Here is a 10,000-nt window from a genome sequence, read left to right as displayed (position 1 = left end):
GAAGGCGGCTGGGATGAGGGGTCGTGGGTGGCCGGTATTGATGTCGCAGAGGATGGTGTGGTTGTCGTGAAAAGGAACGTCTTGCTACTTAAGGGATGTGATGGATGTCCTGTAGGTAAGTGTTTCAGGGTCCTCCCGTTGCTCTCTGGCGATAGCAGCATAATCGAGGCCGAGTTGAACTGCGTCGATGGCTATTCGAGAGAGGGCGTCTACGACGTGGTTCTTTGTACCGGGGACGTGCCTGCGGACCATCCTCGTACAATTGAACTCGGCGATGGCGAAGAGGTGGCGGCGATTTCTGACAGACCAAGCGTCCTGTTGTTTCGGGAAGGCGTGCACCAGAGGTTGATGGTCGGTGTTGATGATAAATGAGGAGCTTTTGAGGAAATGACAAAAGTGGCGGACGGAGTGGTGGATGGCGAGGAGCTCTCTGTCGAAGGTGCTGTAGTTGAGCTCGGCCATGGAGAGTTTCCTGCTGAAGAAACCGAGGGGTAGGTCTGCCACGGAGGATTTGTTCGAGCACACCCCCTATGGTGACATTGCTGGCGTCCGTTGACAGTTGTAGCTGGGCACCTGGTGCAGGGAAGGAGAGGGTGGTGGCACGGGCAAGGGCTTTTTTGGCGTTGACGAAAGCAGCTTCCATGGTGGGGTTCTACAGGAGGTCCTTCGGTTTTCCGTGAAGGGCGTTATAGAGTGGGTGCAACGTTGACCATCCCAATAAATTCCTGCAGGGCTTTGATGGTAGTAGGTTTGGGAAATTTGTCGACTGCGGCGACTTTATCCTGCAGGGGACGAACGCCATCAGGAGAGATGAGGTGTCCCTAAAACGGGACAGACTTTTCCCCGAAGCTGCATTTGTAAAAGCGGACAACGAGGCCGTTGTCCTGGAGACGCTCGAGGGTGGTCCGCAGGTGTTGGAGATGCTGGTCAGGGGAGTTGGAGAAGACCAGAATATCGTCGACGTAGTCGACGCAGAAGTCGAGGTCGCTGAGGATGCCGTCCATTGGGCCCTGGAAGGTCGCACCTAAGTTTCGCAAGCCGAAGCAGGAGTAATTAAAGGTGTACGTTCCGAAGGAGGTGGTGATGGCTGTCTTCGGGATGTCGTCTGTATGTACCGGAACTTGGTAGTAGCCCTTCAGGAGGTCCAGTGTCGAAAAGATCTTGGCGCTGTTGAGGTATGTGGTGTCGTCGGCGATGTTTGGGAGTGGGTAGTGGTCATGTTCCGTCATGTTCAGCCGCCGGTAGTATCCACAGGGGCGCCAGGAACCATCGTTCTTCTTGACGAGGTGGAGAGGGGAGGACCAAAGGCTGGAGGCCTTTTGGCAGAGGCCTAGTCTCTCCATCTCTTGGAAGGTTTTATTGGCGACGGCGAGTTTCTCGGCCGGTATGCAGCGGTATTTGGTAAACACCGGGGGCCCAGACGTCTTGATGTAGTGGTACACGCCATGTTTAGCTGGCGTCTGTGGTGTCTGTCGCAGCTCAGGCTTGAAGACGTCGGGGAATTCCGTGAGTTGGTGGGCGTAGGACATTCTAGCGTCAATGGCGGCGACCGTGGTTGGCTGTGACGCGATTTGCAGGGGCATCGAGGCGGATGCGGTTGCGAAGACTAGGCGGCTATTGGCGACGTCGATCAGTAACCTGTAATGAGCGAGGAAGTCAGCACCGAGGAGGGGTGTCTTGACGTATGCTAGGACGAAGTTCCAGGAGTAGTGGTGACTCCTAAAGGTGAGGTGCGTAATTACATAATTGCACTGGGTTATGTCGGGTCAATTAGGGTCGCACTGTCAGAGAAGCGTCAGGTCGTGGGTGACATCACGCGCGTTCCATGCCAGGTGATCATCGTGGTGTGTACAAAACCCTTGGGTATGGTTGTAAGGGCCGATGATATGGGGTTACGTCGTGCGAGGAAATGGAGAGTAAAATAGTGTAAAGTAGAAGAAAAGAAAAAGGTGAAGGGCCGTAAGTTCTTAAATATGGCTGCCGGCGGAGGAAATTTGACACTTGGTTCCAAGCCTCAGCAGGAAAAAGGTGATAATTATAATAAAAGTACAGTAAGTAATCCATTCCGAAAACATGAACCTTGACCAATGAAGATAGGGACGAGGTCCCATGAGCAAAGGCCTAATCTTGTCTACTGCTATTAATCAAAAACAGTTGTAGTTTTAATTGTAGTTGATTATACACGAGTGATAAATGAATGACGATGGCAGCGTCGGCGTTTCGAACCTAAATTAATTTGTATTCGTGGGATGAAATTCATGTGTTCAGTTTACGGGACAAGAGCTATTTCGTCTAGGGGTTATCACACTGGGCTTCCATGGGCTTCATCAACACCGACAATTGAGAGTTTGAGTGATAAAGACTTCGGATACAATATTTCATTTTTCAAATCTTCAAATTAATTACACTGGTCAACATCGAAAATGGTTCTTATGAGATTATGCTCACACAGCTAATTTCATATTGCTGAATTTGAATATGACATTTGTTTTGTTCTCTCAGACCAGGTTTTATTCAATATCCTGTCACTTGTGTCGTGTAACAGATATTTAACCCAAAACAGACCAGACTACTATCAGATCTACTGTTTAACAATCAGAAATTATACTAAATATGACATTATTTGTCTCACGCAAGATAAAGATATTAAGAAAGTCACAGATAAGGTCATGATAAATTGTATCAGAAAACATAAGTTCAAGTCCTTTATTATAATTAACAAAATATTAAAATCTAAAAGTGTTTCTGAGCTTTGCTCTTTCGTTTGTACAGCTCGCTATCTTCTCGTTGCAGCCAGCAATAGTCGCCCATCATGTTAGGACTGAATTTCCATTATATCTGCTTTCCATTATGATGATGTCTTGATGAAGCCTTTCACCGTGTTCATCAGTAATGTCTCCAAAGTTATCTGGGAAAAAATAAATATGAGAGTGGAAAAAATGCAATTTCAAGGACATCCTTCCTCCCAGTACATGACAATTCTTCAGTATGGTTGTAACGATTTATTTGTAGTTGTCAACACGACAGTTTCCAAGATTTTTTTTTTTTGACACGTTGACAAATTATTCCCATGAGTTTTTTCAAGTGAGTTCAATGCCTTGGTGAATTAACTATCATGAACAAGTATGCGAATTTGTGTTCCATTCAACTGCATATCTTCCACTGGTGTTTCTCGTACTAGAAACGGCAGACATGTCCTATTAGGTCAGATGGAAGCCGATTACCATTGTGTAAAAGAACAGCTTTCAGAAAGTCTTTTCCAGAGTCTATAAAAATCCTCTAATCTTCTGGGGCCGTATACACAAAACTTGTTAGCACTAACAAATAGCTGTTAAGGGTAACAAATTCCTGTTAAGGCTAACATTTAGCTGTTAAGCACTAACAGTGATACAGAAAACTTGTTAGGGCCTTAAAAGTACTGTTAAGATAAAAGTGCTGAGGAGGACTATTAAGCTCTTAACAAGTTCCTGTTAGTAGAGAAGATGGCGGAGCAACAACAACTAAAAAGATGACTGCGAGTTTATCGACAGCGACGGGACATATTTAACGAGTACAATGACGACGAACTCATCAAACGCTTCAGAATGAACCGTGCTGGTATAATAAAAATGGCTGATTTAGTGAGGGACAAACTTCAATCCCGAACAGAACGGAATCGACCACTGAGTCCTGAGACGAAGGTGGCAATTACCCTATGATATTTAGCCACAGGTAAAATGCAGCAGTGACGAATTTGGGACCTCGCAAGGATCAATCAGCCGTGTCATTACTCAAACAATTGATGCACTATCAGAACCAGATATTGTAACTCAGTTTGTAAAATTCCTATTGACTCGCCAAGAAGTGCAAGTAAAACAAGCAGAGTTCATGGAAAACTGTAGGTTTCCCGGTGTTGTGGGTACCATAGATGGCACAAACATTAGAATTGGGGCTCCAAGTGTCGATGAACATTTATATGTAAACAGAAAACAATACCATAGCATCAACGTGCTTTGTCATGCCTCCCTCTTATCCTTGTGGTTTAAACTTGGCTTGAATCGCCCATTTATTATTATTTTTTCTCCATAATCACGTTGATCAAGAGGAGTGTTTCCTCTTGTGACCAGTTTGGCTTCCTTTTCTTTTTCTGTGTTTCTTCTGCCATGTCTATGTCCTCTGAAATTATTGTTGAGTCTTCTGTCAGAAGATTTGTCTGTGGCACGGCCGCCTGTACAATGCGCCTTCGTCCAAAAATATCTGTCGTTGGTTAATAAGTACTTCTAAAAACCCATACATACGATATCTATGTGCTATCATGATACTTTATTAATAAATTCTGAACAACTGCATTAATAACACTGTTTTATGTGTGCAATTTTTGATAATACGTCCATTTACATGTTCATAAGCTGCTAACTTCAGCGCTGTTTAGCGGTACTTGACAAACAACTGTTTGCTAGCTAACAGTTGTTGTTGTTGTTGTTGTTGTCGTTCCCTAGACTGTCTGTCCGAGCAGTCCCGTCTCCCCAAGGAAGGCCACAGCCGAAACTGGGTTTTCCCACAAATCCTTTATAGAGTGTATGTTGTGTTGTTTGCGTGCATGATTGTGTATAATGCAGTCTTCCATTATGTGTTGTATGGTATGGGGTGAAGTGTTACATCCTGGGCAGCTGTTCACAACACGGTCGTCCAGCCTCTTCTGGTAGCTTAGAAGTGCTGGGTGGTGACCGCATCGCAGTCTGGCCAAGTGGACTCTGTCCTTTCGTGGGAGAGAGGATTCAGAAGGGTGGATATCAGGGGGTCTGGCATGCAGCAGTGTGTTGTCTTTCAGTGTGTTAATGGAGCGGTGAGTGATATGATTATGAATATGTTTCCGGAGGCTGGTATTTGGTGGTTGTGGAGGAAGAGAAGAGAGTATCTGTGCGTAATAAAGGTCTTTGGGTGTAGTTGTTAGTTAAGCATTGGTGTATAACTTTTAGTGGTTTTCTGTTAGCTAGCAGAGATTGTTAAGGCTAACAAAAAAGTTTTGTGTATACGGCCCCTGACTTGTATGATTCAGACTTACAGAGTCGTTGCATGAGATATACTGCATCTTCACCGTAACAAAAGTTGTTTGCCATCTTGAAAAATGCAGACACTTCCCTATGTCTGTTACGAGCTGTAGTAATACGCATTCCAGCTTCCAGCAGGTTCCGCTGCTTTAGTCTGTATCCCAGAACATTTGATAAATCTAGGTCCCTGGTGAGATCATGAGGCGCTTCTTGAGTAAAGAGTTTAGGCCTGGTATTTTCAGTCATCCTGGTAGTCGTCTTCATTTGAGGTGGAATTAGAATTGGAAACACTCATCATTTCTTGTTCAGTCGGTGGATTTAGGACTGGGAGTTCAGCACTGTGTGGAATATGTCGAATTGCAGAAGGAATATCGGGGTACTCCACCTTGCCTCATGTCTTGATAGTTATTCCCTTGACGTTTGTGAGACAGAAGTCACTGTTGTGGTCTTTGGGCTCACGCCATATCATCGGTACAACAAACGGCATTCTTGTGCTTCGCTTACTACACGTCCACTGGCTCAGGTGGTTGACACAAGACTTACAAACTATATGAGGTGCCCATTCCTTGTGTTGATCCCCCCCAAAGGACATTTGAAGTAACTTCTGTAGTTTGTTCGAACAGATTTTGTGATTGGTTTCTTGAGGCTACCAAGAGTGAAGGGGCCACATATGTAACAAAAAAGATCAAGATCGTTCATACATATGCGACGTTCCATGTTTTGTTAAGTTCAGATTTATTAATAATTAGGCAGCTGTAGATATGCAATATCATGAACCAGCAATCTGGAAAAAAACAAATATTAGGAAGAAAATCTCCATAGGTGGAACTAATGAACATATGAATTAGTGTATAAATAACATGATGCACCAAATATATATGATGGGTCAGGAAAACTGAGCCCGATACAGCTATGCAAATTGTCATTATTGAGTTCAACACATAAAGTTACCCTAAAATCAGACTATTTTGATCCAGATTTTTTTTCTACTAGCCGTACTGTTGAAATGGTCTTAGAGAAGTCAAGGTTTCTGTAGGCAAAGTCATATTCTTGTTATTGAAATGGAGGTTGGAGGTAGGATGTCGGAGGAAAAATGTCCCAGTGTGATAACTTCTATCGATATACAGTGGTAGTGGATTCAAGCTATCTGAAGAAGGCTAGAAAAGTGATTAGTCACGCTAGTCATTTCCTCATCTAAAACGACAGAAAACAATAGTAACAAAAGTAAACAATAGTAAGTAAAACGAAGATCGCTTATATCTGTGAGCATCTGAGATAAAAAAAAAACAGATACTATAGTTATTCTTAAAATATAAAGTGGATATTCTAATTCATACGAAAAAGACTAAGATAAAGAATTAATGAAGTTGTTTTCAGTGTCTCGGAAAAAAAAAACGTGGCGCAGGAGCAAAAGCGCCTGTTCCGTGAGCATTAGAGAACATGGCTTCATCTGTAAATTTGCAAAATTATCCAAAGAATTATCATTTAAGTAAGGAGGAAACGAGTGTTCTCGATTGCCCTAAGGGTATTTAAGAAGTCGTTTTGGCTCATAAGTCGAGAGTTCAAAGACCTCGAACATGAACAATCCATTACTCATACTCTGAAATCAGAAACTGAACAATTCGAAAAGAAAAATGATTATATTTCGATGAACAAAAGGTTCTCAATAATTCTTTAATAGAAAATGGCGCTAGGATCAAGTTAAATGGGAACATGATTGGCGATTTGAGGGAGTTAAAGGTAGTTAGGTATCTAACCATCATAATGTACGGCTAACTTCAGATGCCATGAAGCAAAAGAGGAAAGAACATGATAGATTGGAAAATAATGTAATAAAATTCAGAGATGGGCACGTTCCTCCGTGCGTTCCTATGTGCGTTCCACTTTAGTTTGGACGCGGTTAGCGCTCCCAAACTATTAAAGCAATATAGGTGGCCTACCTTTTGGATGTGGCCTACGAACATTTTCTTTGGTATAGTATGTGGCCTACCGGACCTTTATTTTGGCATGAACCTACCTCTTAAGCTTCAATAGTTTGGGAGTGCTAACCGCGGCCAAACTAAAGCGGAACGCACCGAGGAACGCGCCCAGCTCTGATAGATTTTATAAAGCAAGGTATTTCTTATCAGGGCTGTAGTGGACAAGACCAAGTGTATCGTTGTTGTAAAGAGGCTCACAGTCCTTGGCGGGAACGTCGAGGTCTGAAGATGTGTTTAGGTTGAGTCAACAAAAGAGGAATGGTTTACGTCCATTAAAAAAATAGTTCAAGACTCAGGCCACAACAAACGAAGTAATCAAATGGCCTTGGAAGTTAGCAGGGAATGACCGATTTAAAGATATTTGGATCAGGAGAGATGCCACTGAGGAAGAACGAGCAGGGGAATGGGAAATAGTGGACAGGAACGAGAAGTGGGCACAAAAAAAAAAAAATCTATACTTTTGGAGAATATTGCGTCAAAAAGGTGGAATCACAGTGGTAGTAAAGGGAAAACTGAACAGCAGAACCGAAGGATAATAGAAGTTAAGAGTGATCAGCATTCTTTTCTGAGTGATGAGTTTCCAATGAAAAAAAAAATTATTTGTGACTTTGGTCTGTAGTGATGTCCCTAACGTTCTTAAAATATCGACTGCATATGATTTGTACATTCAGTGCGGGCTCCTTTTCTCTGGATGTATAATTGATCATAATACCTTTTAAGGGATCTAAACATTCAGGTAGAGATTGATGGGTGCGGTTGCAATAGAAATCCCGTTAGCTACACATTATACGCCTCTCCTACTTACGTGGCTTGCTTTGATACCTGGACGTTCACTTCCTTTCCCACATTTTTTTTTATGTCGTTTAAGGTGGGCGATACAGTATAGAACAGCTTTCTCCTAAGTAAACAGCCTCGACAAAATGCACATGCATATTTCGCATAAAAACCTCGACAATGTTGATGCCTTGTATATAACACGTTCATTCCAGGTTTCTGTATCAAAGAGAGATGAAAGATGACGACGAAGGTTTCCAAATTAAGAAACGAAACCTGGAAAGCAAGTCTGTCAGTAGGCTACGCGAAGATATGCTGAAGCTCTTGTATTTTTATAATACGCAGCGCCTCCATCTTCGGGGCCGGAAACACACCGAAAAGATGGACTCATCGAGGAGGGGTTTAAGGAGGGAGGACAGCAGACCAAAGAGTCTCCAGTGATAAAGGAATACTACGTGACTTATGTCACTAAAATCCTTAAAATGTTGACTGCATCCAGGGGGTTATCACACAGAACATTCTGCCGTAAATTCACTATGGCAAACTATTTTCTTTTCTCAACAAAAATACATAGAATGTCATTTGATATGCCGGAAGAAAATTCTTTTCCTCCAGCATACAAGATTCCTTCCCGAAAGCTACGAGCTGCAGATCTGGTCCAACAGTCGGAGAAAAAATAACCCAATGTGATGACACCATGCTTCATAAGCGACAAGTGCGGGGGCTCAACTTTCGCCCCTGGAGTAAGAAGGAAAAGGAATTTGTAGGTAGAGCCACGTCCAGGGAACGATAAGTGAAACATGTTACGGACCAAAGGCACTTGGGGAAGTAATAAGGGAAGTGTGTGGAGAAAAATAAGATAGATGTGGTACGTGAAAGGTGAAAGACACAGCAGCGACGGCCATGCTTCTTGACCTTTTTGCTGGTGACCCTTTTCTCATTTTTGTTTACCTCTGTGGCCCTCTCCCTCGATAGCCGCTATGAGAAAATAATAATCATAATCCACTATTTACGCTTACTTTAGAATTATAGAAACTAGAGTTGTATTGAATACAAAGAGAGTGCCTGTAGCAGTTTTGAAAACGATAATTTCTGTGCAAATAGAATTGTGACCAGTTTTCATACTTTCTGCGACTCCCTAGTACCCCCACTGACTTCTTGTGGCCCTGAAATAGGACACGCCTCCCTCCCCGATCGTCGAGAACCCCACGTAAAAAAAAAAAAAAAAAAAAAAAAAAAAAAACACTGGTGAAAGGCTCTAGTACATTCAGTTTCAAATGAAATACAGGATGGTGTAAGGGCAACCCGAGTGAGGGCTTCTTCCCTGGAAGACACAAAGGGATGAGCAGATGTCTCGCCGTGGGTGGTCCGTTTACACGGTTCTCGGGGAGTTGCCTCGATTCCGTAACGCAGATGGAAGACTCGTACTTTGGTGGAAGAGGGGGACTTGGGAAGCACAACCACCACACCGACCGGTGCAAAATCGGTCGGGTCAGGTTCAAGCCAAAGACAAACGGAAAATACTAATCACAGATATATTTATGTCTATATATATTTATGTCTATATATATATATATATATTTGTATCATTTTGAGTTTATTTCCATATATATATATATATATATATATATATATATGTATATATATATATATGTATATATATATGTATATATATATATATATGTATATATATATATATATATATATATTTATATATATATATATATATGTAATATATTAATGTAACCATAATGATAAAGTTTTTTGTATAGTAAATGTTTTTGTATGTTCGTTGCGTCCTCTTTTTCCTTTGTTGTTCATTGCCTTTTCTTTGTTATTTTCCAAACAGGTGAAGGAATTTGTGAAGGCTGCTCATGGTCATAAGCCTTCCGGCAAGGTAGTTGAGCAGGTGCTGCACCTGGTGCCTGCTAATGTGGTCCTGCCCAGTGTCAAGGGCCTACAGCTGCGAATTGAGTGTTCGAGGCACCCGGGTGGAATCTCCACTCTGAGGTAGGCCACTTTTTCATTGCTTATGTGGTTACCCAGCCAGTTACAAGTTTATATAGACATTCCCTGAATACAATATGTTCCCTATAAAACCTTTTATCGTTGTGAAAATCGTCGTCGAGATGTCATTGGTTTAACGAGGGCTTCCTGAAAGTAGGACCTGGCGCGAGGTGGGTGGGCAAGCGGCACCCGATGTGATGCATGTCCTTG

The 10,000-nt window shown here is 42.6% G+C and overlaps 1 protein-coding gene across 4 annotated transcripts in view; it reads left to right on the top strand.

The window, feature by feature from the left end:
• The window catches only part of dgo (ankyrin repeat domain containing protein 6 diego), a 65,763-nt gene that overhangs the window by 24,359 nt on the left and 31,404 nt on the right, over positions 1-10,000 (top strand). For 3 of the 4 annotated variants that reach the window (XM_076179999.1, XM_076179998.1, XM_076179996.1), the window contains exon 2: positions 9,633-9,793. The exons of the other annotated variant lie outside the window; for it this stretch is intronic. The gene's annotated coding sequence lies outside the window, so the exon portion shown is untranslated. The remainder of the gene's footprint in view (positions 1-9,632; positions 9,794-10,000) is intronic. 4 annotated transcript variants of the gene reach the window in all.

Source organism: Oratosquilla oratoria, chromosome 43 (assembly GCF_046742065.1).
Source record: "Oratosquilla oratoria isolate Oo_2021 chromosome 43, ASM4674206v1, whole genome shotgun sequence".
Lineage (NCBI taxonomy): Eukaryota > Metazoa > Arthropoda > Malacostraca > Stomatopoda > Squillidae > Oratosquilla > Oratosquilla oratoria.
The sequence above is the reverse complement of the archived record's forward strand: the minus strand, read 5'-3'. Positions and strand labels throughout refer to the sequence as shown.